Source organism: Cupressus sempervirens, chromosome 3 (genome assembly GCF_028749045.1).
Source record: "Cupressus sempervirens isolate cs-2001-9-10 chromosome 3, ASM2874904v1, whole genome shotgun sequence".
NCBI lineage: Eukaryota > Viridiplantae > Streptophyta > Pinopsida > Cupressales > Cupressaceae > Cupressus > Cupressus sempervirens.
Window position 1 is genome coordinate 1,094,368,510 of NC_143120.1, and position 7,156 is coordinate 1,094,375,665.

General features: G+C 32.0%; 1 pseudogene; it reads right to left on the reverse strand.

Annotated features, from left to right (window-relative positions):
* Window positions 1-6,061, reverse strand: part of LOC149570591 (F-box/FBD/LRR-repeat protein At2g04230-like) — a 190,421-nt pseudogene extending 184,360 nt beyond the window's left edge.
* Between the last annotated feature and the right edge of the window lie 1,095 nt (window positions 6,062-7,156).

Here is a 7,156-nt window from a genome sequence, read left to right on the forward strand (position 1 = left end):
GTGATAAATAGAGAAGTGAGATGCGAGAGAGATAATGTAGATAGAGAAAGAAGGATAATTAAGGTGTGAAATTGGGAGAGGGAGAGTGAGAAAGGGACAAAGAAAGATGTGGGATGGGGGACGAGGAGATGGAGAGATAAAATGGTATATAGATGAGATAAAGCTTAGGAAAATTGATAATACGCTTTAGAATAGACATTGGTGGTGCAAACTATATATGTATGTATGTATATATGTATGTATATGTATACATATATTATATATTATATATGTATATTAATATTATACATACATACATACATACATACATATATATATATATATATATATATACACACATATACATATATGCATATATATTATATATGAGTATATGTATATGTGTGTGTGTACATAAACACAAAGAGATAGAGAGATTTGAATATGGTCATTAGCAAGAGAAGTGTGTGTATGTGTGTGAGAGGGAGAGGGGATAGGAAACATGGAAATTAGAGGGAGAGATATCTGATTGTGAGAGAAGTGGGTAGGGTGAAAGATATATGTGAGAAAGAGAAAGGGAGAGAATGTTAGAGGGTAATTAGGAGAGAGAGAGAGAGAGAGAGAGAGAGAGAGAGAGAGAGAGAGAGAGAGAGAGAGAGAGAGAGAGAGAGAGAGAACAAAGGAGGAGAGAGAGTGGGAGAAATGAATTCTAGAGAGATAACTATAATTGGGGGAATACATGGTAAGAGGAGGGTTGAATGGATAAAGGAAGAAGTGGAAGTGGTAGAGATGGTGTAGCGAGTAAGGAGTGGGAGAGACATGAGGTAGAGAGAGAAAGATGATAATTAGAGTATGGAATATACATGTACATGGTGATGAGAGAGAGAGATGCATGATGGAGAGAGAGAGAGAGAGATGAGGGGCATGGGTAAATAGGTGAAGAAATAGTAAACTTAATTATATTGGACCTAAGCTCTTGCTAAACCAAATAAAATATAATCATATAGTAAAATTAAAAACCAACTCTAATAACAAAACAAATTATATTATGTATGTAGAGGAAATAGGCCCTAAACATATTTGAGCATTGAACCAAAGTAAACTCTAACAATAAGAATACATTAGACTAAATTTACTTTTAGGCAGATACCTCAAAAAAATAATTCCCTAATAAAAAACTATATTGAACCTTAATCCTTAATAGAATGAGACACTAGATCCTAAGTTCAACCTCCATCTTATAGATACTTGATATGATTTAGTAAACAAAATTAATTTCTAACAATAATACTAAATGAAATGAAAAATTAAACATGGAATTAAAATAAATCATAGCAATTATTTTTATTTTATTTTTTAAGTAATCTTAGAAAAGAAGAAGATGATATTAAATATATTGAGTTAAAAATTAAAAATGATCAAATTGAGATTTGAACCCTGGTTGGTATATTTGAGCATTGAACCAAAGTAAACTCTAACAATAAGAATACATTAGACTAAATTTACTTTTAGGCAGATACCTCAAAAAAATAATTCCCTAATAAAAAACTATATTGAACCTTAATCCTTAATAGAATGAGACACTAGATACTAAGTTCAACCTCCATCTTATAGATACTTGATATGATTTAGTAAACAAAATTAATTTCTAACAATAATACTAAATGAAATGAAAAATTAAACATGGAATTAAAATAAATCATAGCAATTATTTTTATTTTATTTTTTAAGTAATCTTAGAAAAGAAGAAGATGATATTAAATATATTGAGTTAAAAATTAAAAATGATCAAATTGAGATTTGAACCCTGGTTGGTACAATAATACAACCACCACTTCACCACTACAGTGTATGATAAACCCTTTTTTAAAACTAATTTTGAAGATTAATAAGAAATAAATTATTTGACACAAAAATTACACTTACATATATTCTATAATATGCACTTATCCAATACAATTATCCTTTCTAGTAAAGATACTCTTCTCAACTATGTAAACATTGTTTGGCCACAATAGAGGGCATAATCTTAAACAAATAACTTATTATTGTTATTTTTATTGTTATTTCTTATCATCACTATGGACAATTTGTAGGCACATTTTCTTTAGATTACTATGCGGGAAGTGGAGTTAGTAGATATAAGGTCTCTTGCCATCTCCCTACACAAGATGACACATCATGCATATTTTCTTATTTTTCTATGACTAAAATACAATTATCAAATTCAAATAACCATTAAAATAGAATTCACATGAATAAACATGAAACATAACTATGAGTATTAAATGAGGCTAAATTAGATTAAATTCTTCCTACTATAGAAACATACTAAATGTAAATTAAAATATTATATAACGAAATATAATTTAAAATATTGTAGTGTGTATTTTTATTATTAAATATTAAGTAGCCGTGCAATGCTACAAGGTCTAACCCTGCCAAAGAAATAAAAAACAAAAGAAACTTTATGCCAAGATTCACTTTAGAAGATTCAGTGGTTCTAATCAATGCCTCTTTTAACGGGGTTTCTTTTTCATGGAAACTGAAATATGCTTATAAGAATAAATATGGAGTCTCCTGGATCAATGTGAGGCCTTCAAGATATCGCAAACCTACCGTAAAGGGAATAAATTTAGAAGTAGGATTGAAATTGACTCTACAGAGCTCTCAGAATTCAGTGAGCGTTCAAGATATGGTTGCATTCGTAATCATTACTTGACAAGACCCATATGGAAGAGTAGTTTCTTTTGGCAACCATGTCAAGTTAGATATTTGGCTTTTAAGAGCTCTTTTTAGTATTATTTCTTCTGTTATGTATGCTATATTTCATTATTATTCAGGCTATTCGTTTTTGCCTAAAAACAATACCCAAATAAAGACACGTAAGATGTAGTTCATCACAATAAACTACATCTATGTTGTGAAGAGCTAAAACAGGCCACAGGAAAAGAAAAGATCAAATGACTGTTAAACTAGTTGGTATAACTAGAAGCTTTCGTAAATTTACATAGAAAAATATGTTACATCTCAACATTTAAATACGTAAATCTTGCAGTGCTCCTCATCAGAAAATTCAAAACCATCTGAATTCGTTCTATTCATCTGAAATAACAGCTATGAATGAGTCTAACTGAAAAAGTAAGATAAGAATGAATAGATTGTTATTTTTAAGCTTATCTGAGGACCAAAAATTAGGATGTCCTCAATCAACAAATAATCAGCTTATATTGAATGCTTAGTTCGGACTTTGATTTTCGTACTTGTTTAATGAATCCTTTCAGAAACTAGCTATCATATGCATTCAACAATCTAGGAGTAATTGTCACTACTGTAGTCAATTTTGTACAATCAGTTTGGTCCATTGTAATTGTTACTGAAGGAATGTACTCAAATATGATTTCATACATGCGTCAGAAATCAGCAGAAATCAACTGAAGTTTGACCCAATCGTGTATGAATAGACATTTTTCCTTCATCATGTTGCATTTGATTTCTCTTGGCTAATGCAAACCGTAACCTCGAAATCCCAAGAAATCCACTGAATACCCAAATCTGTGAGAGTGATTGACTATCATGAGATGGTTGCATAAAAGTCATGCTGAGTGTTGGTCTCTTTACATTCCTGTGAGAGAGCTGCTATACAGAAATGTTGAGTGTGTGTCATTGCTTTCCTGTGGAGATAATTGTGGAGATAATGTGGATGATGGAGAATTATTGCAAAATTAGACTATCTAGAAAAATTGGAATAATGTGGATGGTGAAAATTCTCGCAAAGTGTAGATGGTGAAGAATTCTAAACTATTTAGAAATTGCAAGAACTTTTAGTAAACACAGAAAACACAGAAATCTGGAAACTTTTATTTGTTAAGTTTGAGGACAATTTTCTGTATTAACATAGAAGAGAGCAGCAGTAAACAACTTGCACCTAAAAGAGCTAAAGTTCCATACATGCCTAGTAAAGCAACTGATTGCAGTTAATTTGTGTCAAACCATGCCCAATATTTCTTCAACTAAGATAATATGAAAATATTAAGAAAGTATAATTTTATAATATGTATAAATCTCTATAAACACTGTGAGAAATTGGGATATACCAATGAACAACCATGCATCAGAAATGGCACAAATATTTTAACTTAGATTGAAAATTTCAAGAAAGTGAAAATGGTCTCCAGAATCCAAATAAGAAGCCATTTTTTTTTTATTGGCAGGAGCTTAACCAGAATAAGCAACTTTTAGCATACAAAGTAAAAAGTAATATGGAATAAAATGTCAGAAAAAGCACACTCAGAGGGAAAAAGCACAGTCAGAGGCCATATTTTTCCAGCCTACTACTGGGATAGGCTTAGAGCCTAGTACATGGATAGGGTGAGAGTTTGTATCCAGTACAATAATCCTTGCAAGTAAGGATGCTCGCTTAAGAAATCTAATATTTTCTAAGAACATCAAACATTGATCTTCATCATATTCTTCATCATCTTCATAGGGTTGCTGAATCTCCAAGATTTCAAGAGAGGGTGTACTCTGAAGCAAGCAACTTATTATTTCAACCTCTTTGTGGCCAAACTCAAAAATGTCTATGCTTATCCTCTTGAGATTAAGATGTAGAGGGGTAAAGAAAACAGGTATAGCCATCTCCTGCACTGCAATCAATAATTTAAGACTAGTTCTAATAAATATTAATCATTCAAATTCAACACATATGACATAAAACGATCAATATTTGATAATTTTCTAGGTAGATTGTGTAGCAGTTTTTCAACAATGTTTTGGATCACACCATGATCCATCATCATGATGATAAAGAGAACATAATGAGATCCTAAGGTGTTTTTCTGATCTTCTAGCTATGCTCTTTATCAGATCCTGATTATGGATAGTCGAGTGTGATAGAAAAACTTGATAAAAAAACTCATACACAATCTACTGGAAAAACTGTCAAACATGATCCATGGATTCTGAAAATCTATTCTCTTCAACTAAAACTATCAAACTCTTACAAATGATGCAGAATTTATGTAGTATTTGTACATACCTGAATAGATAGGCCCAGCATAGAGAAAATTTGAAGATTTGGAAGCCTGTGAAACAGTTCTAATAGAGGAAAATGCATATTTTCTTCCCTTACCAACGCTATGGTGAGTTTCTTCAGCGACTGAAAAATTCCCAGGATGTCAAGAAACGTTGCTGGAAATATTCTAGGGTAAGCATTTTCAGGTAAGGACTCGAGTTGCACTTCCCTTATAGTATCTCCACCGTACATTTCAAGATAAGTGACTGCATAAGAAAGCTCATAGAAAAGAGCGCCATTCACTCTTAAATCCTCAATCATGAACGCCTTCATAATCTTGAGTTTTGGGCAGTCAACTAACACAGACTGGACTCCATCCCGAGAACTTATATTCAAATGTTCAATAGTGGATGAAGAGATCACCACATGAGTTAGCCCAAAACATTCTGTCATTTCAAGAATCTGTAGAAGGGGACAGAGTTTTTAAAAAGAAGTTAAGGATTCACCTCTCATTTGAACATGAGAGAGGTAACAACTAATGAGGTGGGAAAATCCAGCAAAACCAGATGGGAAGCTGGTGAGAATGTAATAACGGAGACAAAGTCTTACCAACGAAGAACATGAAAAGAGAGAAGAGGGTGAGATTTTTTCTAAATATCTTGCAAATATTGATGCGCAATCAGAGAGAGTGAGATGCTTGACATTGTGTTGAGATGCATATTGTACCCACTTACACACATCTTCAGGAGAGTAACGCTGCCAGAAGGTGTCTATGTGAAAGCCCTCCAGATCTCCTGAGTGCTGAAGCAACATTTTTGAAATTATATTGCTGGAAGTGGTTTGAGGGAAGTTGAATGCAGGCATTTGAGTGTAGAGAAACCTCCACCTCTTGGAAAGAACACAAGATCTGACGGCTTCTTTCAGTGGCAATTTTGACAGTATGAAGGAAATGAGAGGATCAGGAAGTGCATCGAATGCATCATGACCAGATCTCACACCGCGTGCCATTGACATTGTTGATAACATGAAAGAAAGAACAGATTTGGAAGATGCATTGTAGCCAGACATGATCTTATGAGGAGATGTAGAGAATGATGAAATGGAAGACAATAAATAAGAGCAATCAGAAAAGTAAAATAAATAAAACAAGGCATGCACAGTATGACTGTTCAGATTGATGGAGATTACAATGTACCCAAATGCAACTCAGGCAAATAAAAGAACAAAAGCATGCACAAACTATAGGAATTTCAAAGTAACTTTGGCAAGATTAAAAGCTCACAGTGCCAAGCCAAACTAACACACAAGAGCATACAACAAGATAGTGATAAATGAGAAACACATTCAGAAGATGATGGTCTTGATTTATAGATTCTTGCTAAAATGAATGGAACCTCAACCCTAATATAGAGTTTCACATTGCAATCCCTGTAATATTCTAGAGCCACATCTAATTAGAGACCCATTTAGCTAGATAGTATGGTCGGCCACCTTGTTCCATTCACGTGGATATGTAAAAGGGTGACAAAAAATCAAAAAACTAGTCAATCTCAAAATTTGAGTAATCAAGGACCAAATATCAATGGATTCTTTCCACCGACCTTTTATTACCAAGGAAGGGTTTGATTGGCTTTCTTGAAAATGTAAGATTTACTTTTGCAGGAATTGGAAATTTAAACATTTGAATATTTTTGAAATGTTAGATGAACATTAAATTTTATTGAATGGGGAGGTCACCCTCCACCTACCTCTTATTAGTGCTTGCTGGTAGGTAAGTATATTGTGATACATTTTGATGACTCAGAATTAATCACTTTTAAATTTTCTTATTAACTTCTCAATTTTTAGAAATAAGATTTGATTGGGTAAATTCATTTTAGCTCTTATATGGGCCAAATTTGGTAATTGTAAAACTAATACTTTTAAAAGTTTTTTTTATTAAGCTGAATGTATTAACATTTAATATATTTTATTTTTATGTATGAATTGATTTAACTCTTATATGGGCCAAATTTGATAATTGTAAACTAATAATTTCTAAACATTTTTTTATTAATTAGTTTTATGTATTTTTATATTTAATTTTATTATCTTTTTATAATATATTTTTTGTCATTCAATTAAAAATATTTTAAAATGATATTAATTATATTATATTATCAT